Raw genomic sequence first — 16,782 nt, forward strand, 5'->3', positions numbered from 1 at the left:
CTCCCACCTTCCTCCTCACCACCACTGTCCCACACACCTCCCCTCACCACTCTCCCACACTCCTCCCCTCACCACTCTCTCACACTACTCCCCTCACCACTCTCTCACACTCCTCCCCTCACCACTGTCCCACACACCTCCCCTCACCACTCTCTCACACTCCTCCCCTCACCACTCTCCCACTCTCCTCCCCTCACCACCACTCTCCCACCCTCCTCCTCACCACTCTCCCACACTCCTCCCTCACCACTCTCCCACCCTCCTCCTCACCACCACTCTCTCACACTCCTCCCCTCACCACTCTCTCACACTCCTCCCCTCACCACTCTCCCACCCTCCTCCTCACCACCACTCTCCCACTCTCCTCTCCTCACCACTCTCCCACTCTCCTCCCCTCACCACTCTCCCACCCTCCTCTTCACCACTCTCCCACCCTCCTCCTCACCACCCTCCCTCATTCCTCCCCTCACCAACCTCCCACCCTCCTCCCCTCACCACTCTCCCACACTCCTCCCCTCACCACTCTCCCACCCTCCTCCCCTCACCACCACTCTCCCACACTCCTCCTCACCACCACTGTCCCACACACCTCCCCTCACCACTATCCCACTCTCCTCCCCTCACCACTCTCCCACCCTCCTCCCCTCACCACTCTCCCACCCTCCCCCTCACCACTCTCCCACACTCCTCTCCTCACCACTCTCCCACACTCCTCCTCACCACCACTCTCCCACTCTCCTCCCCTAACCACTTCCACTCTCCTCCTCACCACTCTCCCACCCTCCCCCTCACCACCACTGTCCCACACACCTCCCCTCACCACTCTCCCACACTCCTCCCCTCACCACTCTCTCACACTACTCCCCTCACCACTCTCTCACACTCCTCCCCTCACCACTGTCCCACACACCTCCCCTCACCACTCTCTCACACTCCTCCCCTCACCACTCTCCCACTCTCCTCCCCTCACCACCACTCTCCCACCCTCCTCCTCACCACTCTCCCACACTCCTCCCTCACCACTCTCCCACCCTCCTCCTCACCACCACTCTCTCACACTCCTCCCCTCACCACTCTCCCACCCTCCTCCCCTCACCACTCTCCCACACTCCTCCCCTCACCACTCTCCCACTCTCCTCCCCTCACCACTCTCCCACCCTCCTCCTCACCACTCTCCCACCCTCCTTACCTCACCACTCTCCCACACTCCTCCCCTCACCACTCTCCGAAACTCCTCCCCTCACCACCCTCCCACACTCCTCCCCTCACCACTCTCCCACCCTCCTCCACTCACCACTCTCCCACCCTCCTCCTCACCACTCTCCCACACTCGCCCCTCACCACCACTCTCCCACACTCCCCCCCTCAACACTCTGCCACACTCCCCCCACCACTCTCCCACTCCCCCTCACCACTCTCCCACCCTCCTCTTCACCACTCTCCCACCCTCCTCCCTTACCACTCTCCCACTCCCCCCTCACCACCACTCTCCCACACTCCTCCTCACCACCACTCCTCCCCTCACCACTCTCTCACACTCCTCCCCTCACCACTCTCCCATCCTCCTCCTCACCACCACTCTCCCACACTCCTCCCCTCACCACTCTCCCACACTCGCCCCTCACCACCACTCTTCCACACTCCCCCCTCAACACTCTGCCACACTCCCCCCACCACTCTCCCACTCCCCCTCACCACTCTCCCACCCTCCTCTTCACCACTCTCCCACCCTCCTCACCACCACTCTCTCACCCTCCTCCTCACCACTCTCCCACCCTCCTTACCTCACCACTCTCCCACACTCCTCCCCTCACCACTCTCCGAAACTCCTCCCCTCACCACCCTCCCACACTCCTCCCCTCACCACTCTCCCACCCTCCTCCACTCACCACTCTCCCACCCTCCTCCTCACCACTCTCCCACACTCGCCCCTCACCACCACTCTCCCACACTCCCCCCTCAACACTCTGCCACACTCCCCCCACCACTCTCCCACTTCCCCTCACCACTCTCCCACCCTCCTCTTCACCACTCTCCCACCCTCCTCCCTTACCACTCTCCCACTCCCCCCTCACCACCACTCTCCCACACTCCTCCTCACCACCACTCCTCCCCTCACCACTCTCTCACACTCCTCCCCTCACCACTCTCCCATCCTCCTCCTCACCACCACTCTCCCACACTCCTCCCCTCACCACTCTCCCACACTCGCCCCTCACCACCACTCTTCCACACTCCCCCCTCAACACTCTGCCACACTCCCCCCACCACTCTCCCACTCCCCCTCACCACTCTCCCACCCTCCTCTTCACCACTCTCCCACCCTCCTCCTCACCACCCTCCCACACTCCTCCCCTCACCACTCTCCCACCCTCCTCCCTTACCACTCTCCCACTCCCCCCTCACCACCACTCTCCCACACTCCTCCTCACCACCACTCCTCCCCTCACCACTCTCTCACACTCCTCCCCTCACCACTCTCCCATCCTCCTCCTCACCACCACTCTCCCACACTCCTCCTCACCACCCTCCCTCATTCCTCCCTTCACCACTCTCCCACACTCCTCCTCACCACCCTCCCTCATTCCTCCCCTCACCACTCTCCCACCCTCCTCCTCACCACTCTCCCATATTCCTCTTTTGTAGGTTGTATATCTGTTAATATCTTCCTTGAACACCCTCAGTGAATTCACCTGTACAGCTCTTCTGAGTCAGGAATTCCAGAGATTAATGACCTTCTGAAAGGAACAAAATTCCCCCACATTTTCCTGTTATGGATGTTCATGTATTTTTGATGTTGTGCCCCATAGTCATAGGTAACCATATTGGGGAAGCCTCACTCGATGAATGTTGGCTTACCTTCTCAAACTCTCTTACCTCATTCTTCTGCTCCCTCCTCAGCACTGCCTCCAGTGGAGGCCTATCCTTACTCAGGCACGGAGAATGGAACTGTACACAGCAGTGGAATGCACTGTCACCAGTGCCGGTTATGCCGCATTAAAACATCCCATCTTTATAACCCACATATCTTGCAATTAAAGACAATGTTCTGTTTCCCTTTTGAATGACCCACTACGTCTTCATGTACTAATACTAAACGATCCTTTTGTAGTGCAACTTTTTGTACTTAATTAATAATTAATTAATTAATTACTTTAATTAATAATAGCAGGTTTTGACTCGTGTCTTGCATTACATCAGAAGCACAGTTATTTCACTGTCATTATTCCCTTCTTCTCCATAAGTCAGAAACGTTCATTCTCTATGGTAAAGCACATCATATTGCTATCCTTGTACTTGCTTTAATTCTTTCATTTCATTCAATAATCACCCTAACCCTAGCCATAATAAACTAATGGAATATATACTGTATCCAATTATTAATGAACAACATGAAACATATTGTTACGATTATTATTATTATTAATGCTAGCTTGAAAAATTCTTTGAAATATGTGGGGCCATTTGTGTTCAGTTGGAACTAATCTGTGGTGTTTGTTGCCATGGGTGGCTGTGGAGGCCAAGTCATTGGGTATATTTAAGGCAGAGGTTGATAGATTCTTGATTGGTCAGGGCATGTAGGGATACGGGGAGAAGGCAGGAGACTGGGGCTAAGAGGGAAATGGATCAGCCATGATGAAATGGCGGAGCACACCCAATGGGCCAAATGGCCTAATTCTGCTCCTCTATCTTATGGTCTTAATAACAGTCAGGTTGCCTGTAACCTGGGGCTCTCCTGTATTTACATGGAAGTTTTAAAGTAGTAATGTATTCCAAAATGATTTGCAGGAGTAAAATCGTGAGAAACAGTAACCCTGCATCAAAAAAAAAGTTGTGTGCCATGTAAGGGGCAAACGTTCTAGGAGCAAAGTAAATATCGACAGTTGTCCTGGGATGTACACCAGCCTTTGGCAATCAGTGTTACAAGATCAACTATCAATGAGCAGTGATTTGTGCTCTGACTTTCACAGAACATCCAAACCACAGTTACTTCACTGTTCCACACCCAGTACACTGATATCAGCTGGCAAACACTTTAGCTTTTAAACAAAATACTACTCAGGTAGCAAAGTTCAAAGTAAATCTATTTGTCACCGTAAACTACCCTGAGATTCATTTTCTTGCAGGGATTCACGGTAGAACAATAAAATGCTATGGAATCAATGAAAAACTATGCACAAAAAAAGCCTGACTCTCAAACAATGTACACAAGAGATGAACTATGCAAATACAGAAATAACAATAATGATAATAATACTGAGAACATGAATTAGAAACATAGAAAACCTACAGCACAATACAGGCCCTTCGGCCCACAAAGCTGTGTCGAAAATGTCCTTACCTTAGAAGTTACCTAGGGTTACCCATTGCTCCATGTACCTGTCCAGGAGTCTCTTAAAATACCCTATTGTATCCGCCTCCACCACCGTCGCTGGCAGTCCATTCCACGCACTCACCACTCTCTGCGTAAAAAACTTACCCCTGACATCTCCTCTGTACCTACTCCCCAGCACCTTAAACTTTTTTGTGTTAGCCATTTTAGCCCTGGGAAAAGCCTCTGACTATCCACACGATCAATGCCTCTCATCATCTTGTACACCTCTATCGGGTCACCTCTCATCCTCCTTCACTCCAAGGAGAAAAGGCTGAGTTCACTCAACCTATTCTCATAAGGCATGCTCTCCAATCCAGGCAACATCCTTGTAAATCTCCTCTGCAACTTTTCCATGATTTCCACATCCTTCCTGTAGTGAGGCAACCAGAACTGAGCACAGTACTCCAAGTGGGGTCTGACCAGAGTCCTATATAGCTGCAACATTACCTCTTGGCTCCTAAATTCAATCCCACGGTTGATGAAGGCCAATACACCGTACGCTTTCTTAGCCACTGAGTCAACCTGCACTGCAGCTTTGTGTGTCCTATGGACTTGGACCCCAAGATCTATCTGATCCTCCACACTGCCAAGAGTCTTACTATTAATACTATATTCTGCTATCATATTTGACCTACCAAAATCAACCACCTCTCACTTATCTGGGTTGAACTCCATTTAACACTTCTCAGCCTAGTTTTGCATCCTATCAATGTCCTGTTGTAACCTTTGACAACCCTCCACACTATCCACATCATCTCCAACCTTTGTGTCATCAGCAAATTTTCTAACCCATCCCTCCACTTCTTCATCCAGGATATTTTTAAAAATCACAAAGAGCAGGGGTCCCAGAACAGATCCCTGAGGCACACCACTGGTCACTGACCTCCATGCAGAATAAGACCTGTCTACAGCCACTCTTTGCCTTCTGTGGGCAAGCCAGTTGTCTATCCACAAAGCAATGTCTTTGGATCCTATGCCTCCTTACTTTCTCAATAAACCTTGCATGGGGTACTTAGTCAAATGCCTTGCTGAAATCCATATGCACTACATCTACTACTCTACCTTCATCAATGTGTTTAGTCACATCCTCAAAAAATTCAATGAAGCTCGTAAGGTATGACCTGCCCTTGACAAAGCCATGCTGACTATTCTTAATCATATTATGCCTCTCCAAATGTTCAAAAATCCTGCCTGTCAGGATGATCTCCATCAACCTACCAACCACTGAAGTAAGACTCACTGGTCTATGAGTTGAAGAATCTTTGAAAGCGAGTCCAAAGGTTGTGTTCAATGATCAGTTTGATATTTTTCCCACTAACCTACTGGCTATTTATAGTCACATACCAGTGTTTTGGATGTGAGAAAGAACTGTAATATCTAGAGTTCAAAGTTCAAATTAAAATTTATTATCAGAGTACATATATGTTACTACAGAAAACCCTGAGATTCTTTTTCTGCGTGCATACTTAGCAAACCTGTAGAACAATAACTGAAAACTGTAACCAAACAGTGCAAATGCAGATGTAAATAAATAGCAATAAATAATGAGCATGAAATTACAATATAACAGAGTCCTTCAGTGAGTGTTCAAGAGCCTGATGGCTGAGAGGTGGCAACTGTTCTTGAACCTGGTGCTGCGAGTCCTGAGGCACCTGTACCTTCTACCTGATGGCAGCAGCGAGAAAAGAGCACGGCCTGGGTGGTGAGGAGCTTTGATAATGGATGCTGCTTTTCTATGGCAACGTTTCACGCGCAGTAGATGCGCTCAATGGCAGGGAGATTTTTAACCGTGAATCCACTATCTTTTGCTCAAAGGCATTGGTGTTCCTATGCATTCTGTAATGCAGCCGGTCAACACACTTTCCACTATGCACCTGTAGAAGTTTGCCAAGGTTTCTGACGGCATGCCAAACCTCTGCGGACTCCTGCGGAAATAGAGGTGCTGACGCGCTCTGAGAGAACTCTACACAGACAGCACCTGAGTGTGGGATCAAAACTCCAGGCAAGGTAAGGGTGAGTTTCCCTCATTGATCTGCCCCTGACATCAAGCTCAAGAGAACATTCCACACATCAGCTGAGCTGTAGTGAGACTAACCGCTGAGTGCTAACTTAAATCAACACAATACACCTTTTACAGTTTGTTTTAATGGGAGGAATTCCTCATATTAGTCCCAGTTATATTAGGAAGAAAGCCCCAGAAATGAAGGGCCAATGCACTAGCATGCTGTGAAATCAACTCTCAATAACTATTTTAACAGTGTTTAGAAATGTGCCTCAACCTTCTTGTGAGAATCAAATGGGAATGAATGCACAAGTTCACTGACCCTGTCAGGCTACTTCATTGAATGTAGTTGAAGGAAGCCTTGTCTGAATTTGAAGATATAGTTGTCCGTCTAAGAAGGGCTGGTATTAACCTTGCCTACATAATGGGGCGGATGCTTAACTTAGCCATTTGCTTCCAACAATCCCAGTGTCTCCAGTCTTAACCAGCTCCCTAAGCAACTGGAAAATCTTCTTTCGATGAATAGACAGAGGAGATTCTGAAGGTGCTGGAAATCTTGAGCAGCACTCACTAGGTGCTGGAGGAAGTCAGGCAGCATCTATGGAGGGGAATAAACAATCGGCGTTTTGCATTGACATCCTTCAACAGGTAAGATACACAGACCAGTGTCTGTTGATAATTGTCGTGTCTAGACTCGTTTGTACTCAGATCTGGATGCTACTAGCAAAACAAGCATTTCACATCTACACCTAACTGCCCTGGTGAAAGTAGTGATGAGCTGTCGGTTTGAACTGCTGTAATCCCTCAATGGTGAGGAGGGAGGTCCAAGATTTTGACCCCTCACTGAAGGGATAGAAGTACCTCCCCAAGTCAAAGTAGTGCGTGACTTGAAAATTTCTGTGCTGTTGCCCTTCTTCACGATGCTGGTAGGATGCATGTTTATGGGTGATATCAAAGAAATCAAGCAATACATCTTATCCATAGTACACCCTGCAGCCGTGGACCACAGTGGTGGGGAAGCAGGAATTTAAGATAGTGGGAATTAGTGTAGATTCAGGCAGACTATTTTGATAGCGAGTCTTGATAAAGTTACGCTCATCCTGGTTAGTGGCAAATATCCCATCACTTTCCCGATTTGTGCTTATATAGGTAGAGACTAGTGGGTCAGTTGCTGTGAGTATTAAACTGAAGTCTCGTCTGCCTTTTCAGACCAATTTGAAGGATGTTGTGTTTCTTTCTGAATAATGGAATGGGCATTCTCCCAATGGCTCCACCATCATTAATACTTCAACTAATACTTCCCAAAACACATCACCATCTTTGCTCTCATTTTTTTCCTCTCTGTTGGAGCTTGCTGTGTTGTAAATCCTCCCAAAAAAAACTGCATACATTTCAAAAGCAATTCATCAGCCATGTATAGTATTTTAAATATTCAATATTTTAAATAAATGAACATTCCATACATCAGCAGCACCGTTCTGTGAGTTTTGTGTTAAATTCAAACACTGCCTTTTGGTATTGGTTGTCGAGATTCATGTTAGTTTTGCAGCCAGTATGGTTCTACGGGGAATTGTGGTGCACATCATATTTTTTACAACTGAAACGTCTGGATCAATATTGAATATCTTCTTTCTACGATCAAGGAAATCAAAGTGTGCCCAAGTGTCTAATGCTAAAATTGATCCCTAAAATCAGGAATGTCTCAAATTTAACTCCTTATCTGCAGTTCCTCATGTTAACTTTGTAATCTCACACCAGCAAAGGTTAATAGCTGGGACAACTTTGTAATATTGTCTTTAATTTCTGCAGTGAGTGAAAGTATCCAATTGACACAAGAACGCTGACGGTTCAAGATGGGTTATTGTCATTCTTCAGTGCACGAGTGTAAAGGAGACGGAAATGATTATTTCTCTAGATCTGATGCAGCATGAAAAAAACAGAAGGCATAAGAAACAAAACAATTCAAATTAAATATGAAAACAATCCTATAAAACAGAATGTACGTGTAATTGTTTGAGTGCCCACTCACTGCCCATTACGCCGTTGGCATTTAGGGCAGAAAAATAAGTCTCCGTCACTGTCTGTCCGTACAGCTGTTTTATTAGATTTCCATCACAAACAACTAACAGTGAATCACTGCAAGTAATTAACACAGCAGCAGGATCTGAGCTCAAACTGTAACCAACTCACGGTAACAAAGAACCTGCCTCATGGTCTTTCCACATACTGAGAAATGGCTCATGCTGGACAGAAAAGGGAATTAATAAGAACAGCCTGGGAGACAGAAAGGGCACACAGATAAAGAAGGGTTCTTCACTGCTGTTTCTGGAACAATTTTCTAACCAGTCAGGGTTGTTAGCCCTGAGCTGAACCCCCCCCCCCAGACCTGGTGAACTGGTGGACCACTTTTAGTCTGGCCTCTGCCCTTTGACCTGTTTGGTATGGGTGACCCTCCCAAGAGCAAAAGCACAAGGCCCTGATTCTGGCCAACATAGCTCTCCGGGTCATTGAGGGACACAAGCCTCCAAACCCCATGACAAGGTTGTGGTCTTCTTGGAGGGTAGCTGTACATACATGAGATTATCTTACACACATAGACTGATTGTACGAAAATAAAGTGTTGTCAGGTGAAGTTTGCTCTGGATTCTTCAGCTGGTTAGTTGTTTTATTTTCAAGTTATTTTAGTATTCTTTTGATGGTACTGTGTCACAACTGATAGAGCTGCTGCCTCACCTTTCCAGCAATGGGTTGAATCAAAACTCCAGGAACTGTCTATGTGGAGTTTGCATGTTCCCCTTGTGACCACACAGTTTTCCATAGGTGCTCTGCTTTCCAAAAATGTGCACTTGATAGGTTAATAGGTGCTGGATTAGGGGCTAAATAGTTATTTTTCGATGGGTTAACTTTCATAATGTTTGCTTATATGTTTGTCAAATCACCTGAATATCTGCAAATGTTCTGTGGTTTTGCAGTAATTTGTAAAATAGCTAGTGCTGTATATCTGTTGTTTCTTTGTCTGCAAGCCTGAGATATGATGGCAACATAAATCAAGACTGCCCTTTCTGTCTCCCAGGCTGTTCTTATTAATTCCCTTTTCTGTCCAGCATGAGCCATTTCTCAGTATGTGGAAAGACCACGAGGCAGGTTACAGTGAGTTGGTTACAGTTTGAGCTCAGTTCCTGCTGCTGTGTTAATTACTTGCAGTGATTCACTGTTAGTTGTTTGTGATGGAAATCTAATAAAACAGCTGTAACCACAAGGTTTGTGCCTCATTCTGAAGAAACTTCTGGACAATATCATCTCCAGTTCCAACACTGATTACTGTAAATTGTACCTATGTTGTAATTGATTGGAGGAATACATGTGGGGAGAGTAAAATGGTGAGGGAGGATTGGTGTTGGTTGATAGTTGGTGTAAACTTGGTGGGTTAGAGTGCCTGTGTGTTGTCTCTCCATGACTCCATAACATGGTGGACCATTCTGTTATATTGATTGGATCTCAGACTCATCTGATGACAATTGGGTGAGGGAAGGAGAACTGGCGGTGAAGCAGAGCAAAAAGCAGGGATATAAGGCAAAGGAAGGAGAACCGAGTGAAAAGACCAACAAGAGACAATGGGAAGGAGATAAGAAGCAAAAAATAGTGAAGAAGTTTGGGAGGATTTGGAGTTTTTACAATTTGGAAGAGATCTGAGCTGTCCCACTTTAGTGGGTCACACAGAGTGGAAGAAGGTGAGGCAATCTAAGGCAAAATGCCCGTGTAACCAGAGAAACAGGAATTAAAGTAATAAACAGCCCTCTATCATTAACACAAGAAATTCTGCAGATGCTGGACATCCAAAGCAACACACGCAAACTGCTGGAGGAACTCAGCTGGTCAGGCAGCATCTGTGGAAATGAATAAACAGTCAACGTTTCAGGCCGAGACCCTTCTTCTGGAGTGGGAAGGAAGGGGGAAGATGGCGGAATAAAAAGGTGGGGGGGAGGGAAAGAAGGCTAACAGGAAGGTGATCAGTGAAGCCAGGTGGGTGGGAAAGGTCAAGGGCTGGAGAGGAAGGAATGTGATCAGAGAGGGGAATGGAGGGTGGGGAGTGAACACTGGGAGGAGAGGACCCAGGGGGAGGGAATAGGCCAGTAAGAAGAGGTGAGAAGCCAGCGTGGGGAATAGAAGAGGGGAGGGGCGGGGATTTTTTTTTAACCGGAGGGAGAAATTGATATTCATGCCCTTGGATTGGAGGATACCCACTCTGTATATAAGGTATTGCTCTTTCATCCAGAGGGTAGCCTCATCGTGGCAGAAGATGAGGCCATGGACTGATATGGGATGAATATTTCTTTCTTTTTCCATCTTTTTATTATCATTATTAATAACAACAAAATAAAATTGGTACATAGATAATGGGATTACAAACGTACATATTTCAACTAACTATAAAAGATTACAAGAACAATGATTACAGTATAAATAAGTATTCCCACATCGTAAATGATACAATGCACAAACAGACAAGGCAAACCTAAGTGTATCATAATATAAAATAAAAAGAAATAAGAAAAAGGAAAAAAGAAAAAAAATCATTATGCAAAAAAAAACTAATAACTAATAGAAGAAAAAAACAAAAAAGAGAAAAAAAGGGCTGTTAATAATATCTCACAAAAATACAAAATCATCAGTGTCATCAACTCCGATCCTCTTGACATATATGAAATCAAAACTGAAGAATCAAATAAGCCTGGAACAGGGTCCTATTACATCATATGAAAATATTGAATAAATGGTCTCCATATCTTTTCAAATTTAGTAGAAGTGTCAAATACACCACTTCTAATTTTTTCTAAACATGACATAGTTTAAATGAGAAAACCAATGAAATACAGTAGGAGGATTAATTTCCTTCCAATTCAACAAAATAGAGGGATGAATATTTCTGCAATCAGTTATTTTGTTTTTTCATTTGTGATTGATTTGGATCGTTTTGTGGGGATCTGTTTTCACTTTGGCACGGAGGAGTCTTTTTCTGTTGATCAATGTCAAAGGGGCCAAGGTGGATCACTGTTAGTCGGTACGGTAAAACAGTGAAGTGTGGGGACCTTCAAGGGGGAGCGAATGCTTTTTATAGGCACTGTATTATCTAGCCTTGGATGATACTATAAATATTTGCTTAATGGAAAACAAGCTGAATTTGAATACTTTTATTGTCAGTAATAATCAAGTGTGGAAGAGTGTGCTGTTTATTGGAGCACAAGCATTTGCAAGTTTCTACAGTTACAAAGTGATCCCTTCATATTTTGGAGAAAGGGCATGAGTAGAACTGATCTTAAATTTCGGTTTATAGGGTGTCTTGTCTCAATGTTGCTTTGGCCCACATCTTTTCGCAGAGCCTATGGAAAGTGTGCACTTTCTTTGGAGGTTTTCACGTTTTGGTGTTTTGCAGCATTGAATCACATTGGAATTAGTTTGGCTTTTTTGGTGCTGTTTGGCAGAGGGGGACTCTTTTGTGTCCAGGTGGAGACAGATCTCTACAGGATGGTCTAGGTTAATAGCAAATATAAAGCATAAAATAATTGATTGCATAAGTATTCACCCCCCCCCCTTTTAATATGACACGCCATATCATCAGTGGTACAGCCAATTGGTTTTCTGTCTCTCTAAGGCTTCTTTCGGTCAGGGTTGACGGTGCATCAAACCTGCCCAGATACACAAGCCTGGGCGTATGATATGGAGAGCAAGCTCTTGCTATTGTAGCAAGCTCCCCCTCTCCATGCATCTGATAAACCCAAAGGAATGGCAGAGACCAACACAGTTTGGTACCAGCAGCTTCGCAGGAGTTGCCAGTCAGCATTGAACTCTATGTAGGACTGCCTTAGGGGCTCTAATCCAGATTTTTTCCCTCAGTGTTTACTCCTGAGTGGGTAAAGCCACAAGGCAGTGGAGGTTTGAGATCAGAGCTTTCTTTCTCTTCGATAAGCTGCCAACCACAGCTGACAAGCCTCATCTGCCCAAAGCAACTGGTTTTAAGGCACCAATAAACCGTCTTTGCCCCTTCTCTTGTCAGTAGAAATGGTTCTACTGGGCTTAGTAGCTAAGCCACATTTGAAGGCTAGGAGCTGGACTTGGTTGTCAGAAGCTATTTGAGGTGTACACCATTGGGAGCATTTAGTAGGTAGTGGGAGCTTGTCCCTATTACCATGCCTGACTTTAACAACCTTAAGGAACCAATTGGTTTTAGATATCACATAATTTATTAAATAGAGATCTGTTTTTGGAGACCTGTGTGTAGTTGAGGTGCTTCAATTGACTGTAGTAAAACTAAACCTTTGTCTGGAAGGTCCTATTGCTGGAAAGTCAGTATCCTGGCAAAAATTACACCATGAAAGCTAAAGAACACTCTAAACATCTCCGTGAAAAGGTTATTGAAAAGCACAAGTCAGGAGATGGATGCAAGAAAATTTCCAAGTCGCTGAATATCCCTTGAGTACTGTTAAGTCAATTATCAAGAAGTGGAAAGAATATGGCACACTGCAAAATCTGCCTAGAGCAGGTCATCCTCAAAAACTGAGTGACTGTGCAAGGCGACTAGTGAAGGAGGCCACCAAGAGACCTATGACAACTCCGGAAGAGTTACAAGTTTTAGTGGCTGAGATGGGAGAGACTGCACATGCAACAACTGTTGCCCGGGTGCTTCACCAGCCGTAGCTTTATGGGAGAGTGGCAAAGAGAAAGACACTGTTGGTAAAACTCACATGAAATCTTGGCTAGAGTTTGCCAGAAGGCATGTGGGAGAATCTAAAGTGAGCTTTTTGGCCATCAGACCAAACGCTATGTTTGACATAAGCCAGACACCGCACAAAATCAGAAGCACACCATCTCTACCCTGAAGCATGGTGGTGACTGCATCATGCTGTGGGGATGCTTCACTGCAGCAGGCCCTGGAAGGCTTGTGAAGGTAGAAGGTAAAATGAATGCAGCAAAATACAGGGAAATCCTGGAGGAAATCCTGATGCAGTCAACAAGAGAACTGTGACTTGGGAGAGGATTTGTTTTCCAGAAGGACAATGACCCCAAGCATAAAACCAAAGCTCCACAGGAATTGATTAAAAACAACAAATTTAATGTCCTGGAGTGGCCAAGTCATGGTCCAGACCTCAATTCAATTGAGAATTTGTGGCTGGACTTGAAAAGAGCTGTTCACTCACAATCCCCATGCAATCTGACAGAGCTTGAGCAGTTATATAAAGAAGAATGGGAAAAAATACGAATACTTTTGTGTTTCACATTTTTAATTGGTTTGGATCATTTTGCGGAGATCTGTTTTCACATTGATGCGAAGGGGCTTTTTCTGTTGATCAGTGTCAAGAAGGCCAGATTATGTCTGCTGTGATTCAGTGTTGTGAAACGGCGGAGCATGGGAGTTTTTAAGGGGGGTGGGGGGGGGGTGGATACTTTTTATAGGCACTGTACCTTCACATTTTGTTTTCCCAAATAAAATTTTATTCCTTGATATGCTGCAAATGCCCAGAATGCAATTACATTTTCCAGTCAAGATGTGATAATTCCTTTGCACTTTAGAGAAACTCAGCTCCTTCCAACAATTTGTTTTAGGAAATAAAATCCTCTGACTGGCAAACTTTGAAATTCAAATTGTCACTATTCTCCATGATGAATAAACTGTTCCTAGATGAATAAAATATTTGCTGGATTTCTTGCTGGACCTGTTATGGTTCTACAAGGGCATTGCCCTTTTCAAAAAAAGACATCCATTATTGTTCTGCTTAAGTTTAAGAGTCACCATGTCACTCTGAGGAAATATCCATCTTTATGCAAATTTCTACCTTGAAATAAAAAATTCTTGTCTTAAGTAGGTTACTTGGGTTTGAGAATAACTTATTTCTGCTCCAGTATTGCAGACACTTAAGTGACTGGTGAAGCAATTTGGTCCCCTCAGACCCTACCACAGGAGAGATCACGAAATGCTTGACAGGGTAAGTAGATAATAAGTATGAAGCCCATTCTCTTGTGTACTTCAGTGATATACTTGATGTTGATTTGGAAGTTGTTATGCAAATGTGGACATTTGTGGACAATCCGTGTGTATTGCACCTTGATTAGTAAGGTTGGTGTCACCTGGATTTGGAGGCCCGTGACTACTTCCAATATATCTCCTTTTCATCACTTTAGTTTGCATCTTCTTACTTCTTTGTTGTTGGATATATTGACTGTCCTATTCCTATTGTAGATCCACCAATCTCTCTTTGTATAATCTCCTGCAGTCTTTGGACAAACTCTCAACTAATTTAGTGACCTACTCAGCTATATCCAAATAAAATTTCTGAAATGTTCACTCAGTACTTCTACATTGGATTGAACTAGCATTCACTCCTGCTCAAATAATTGGAGTTCTTTGCTAAAAGTTGTTAAAAGGGCTATATGTGCCTTGTTCTTAAGACCATGCACTCTGTAAAATCTTGATGTGCTGCAGAATCTTGAGAGCAACAGTTGTCTATCGCCGGGCAGCTGCCCTCTATTCTTATTCTTGATTGGTCAGGGTATGAAGGGATATGGGAGGGGTAGGGAGTAGGCGAGGTACTGGGGCTGAGATGAAATATGGATCAACCATGATGAAATGGTGGAGCAGATGGCCTAATTCTCGTCCTACATCCTATGGACTTATGTTGGAACAGGAATGGGAATGGCAATTTGAACATTTTGCCGCCGAGAAGTTCCGCTTCTGGCAGATGGAGCAGAGGTGCTTGATGAAGTGGTTTCCTAATTTACAATCCTCTGCTCATATTTTCAGTATCATTTTTTTTAAACTTTGATAAGACCAGAAAAAAATTGCAATGAGCTCATGTAGTCATTTGCATAAATAAAGTACCTAAAACTGGTATGGAGTATTGGTGGAGGTTATCTTCAGGTTATCTGAAGGTAGACTGTATCCCAACCAGCTCTGATATAAGCCCTCAGAAATGTATATAACTTGACTTGTTTTCCTCCTGTGAGAATTGAAGAACCAGACCATGCAGATGGAAGAATGGGAGCTGATCACCCAGGTCGACTACATTGGGCAAGGACTCGTGCAAAAGATTACACTACCTTTGTCACTGGTGCACCCCGGTTTCTATAAGGTAGAGCAAACTGCGGAGAGCATGGTTCATAAAAAGAGAGGGAGGGATGAAAGCGAGTAAGAGATAAATATGACCCAGAGATGAACCAATCGAGAAAAAAATAATTTATATAACATAATTTAATTAAATCTCCAAACCTCCTAAAGTGCTTTATCAATAATGAAGTGTTCATTCAAGTGGAGTCACTGTGATACCACAAAGGAATGCAGTGGTCTGCAGCAAGATTCCACCAAAAATAACTTGATAGTGCCCAGATAATTTATTTTGATAATTCTGGTTTAAGGAAGGCAATACCAATTGCAGCTCTCCTGTGTCCGTCCCATGAGTGTGGAATTAATCTGTTTATGCCTTTCTCTTGAATAGATGTTCAGCGATATAGATTGTTACAGTGCTGTCTGGTATTAGTTGTTGACCAAAGTATTAAGGTTTTATTCCATCTGAGATCCCTAAAATTTATAAAAATGTTAATATCAATAGCAAAGGGAATGAAGGAGCAGGCAGGGAGCAAAATACCCCACTGGACTCCCTTAAATCTTTGGCTGAACAGAAACATGTAAAATATAGAGGGCTTAAGTCTACACAAATCACCCGGTGCTCAGGAAATGTCATAGATCATGGCTAAGCCACTCTCCTGGTACATACACACCTCCCCATCTTAGACTCCTGGGCCCTTGAACAAATTATTAACAAGTACTCTGTTTCCAAAGTGACACTCTCCACAAGCCCTGTGATTCAGATTTACTGTTGGGGGAACTACAGAACAGTGCACACAAGAAACATCCCACCCGGAAAACCCTGGGTGCACTTCCAGTTAGGAGTCTCACTTTCAATCAGATCAAAAAGAATAACAGATGAAATGACTAACTCTCCCTTGAAATTCTCATCTACTAACCAAATTAAGAATTTAACCAGTTCAGTACCAACAGAAGATTCCATTACTTTGTTCGCAATTTTTAATCTTTTTTTTCTTTTAGAAACAATCTTTTCGGAATGAGCAGCACACAAAATTCTGGAAAAACTTAGCAATTTAGGCAGTATCAATGGAGTGGAATAAACTATCAGAGTTTTGGGCTGAGACCCTTTATCAGGAGTCATCTTAGCCTGTTTGTTTCCCTCAAAAGATGTTGTCCAGAGAAAGCACTCCAAGTTTGTCCAACCTCTCCTTATAGTTCATACCCTCTAATCCAGGTATCTTCCTGGTAAACCTTTCCTGAGCCTAAAGCTTCTGCATCCTTCCTCCAATAGGGCACACAGTAGTGGTAGACGTAGGCCTCCGTTAG

The sequence above is a fragment of the Hemitrygon akajei genome, chromosome 29 (genome assembly GCF_048418815.1).
Source record: "Hemitrygon akajei chromosome 29, sHemAka1.3, whole genome shotgun sequence".
In the NCBI taxonomy this organism is placed as follows: domain Eukaryota; kingdom Metazoa; phylum Chordata; class Chondrichthyes; order Myliobatiformes; family Dasyatidae; genus Hemitrygon; species Hemitrygon akajei.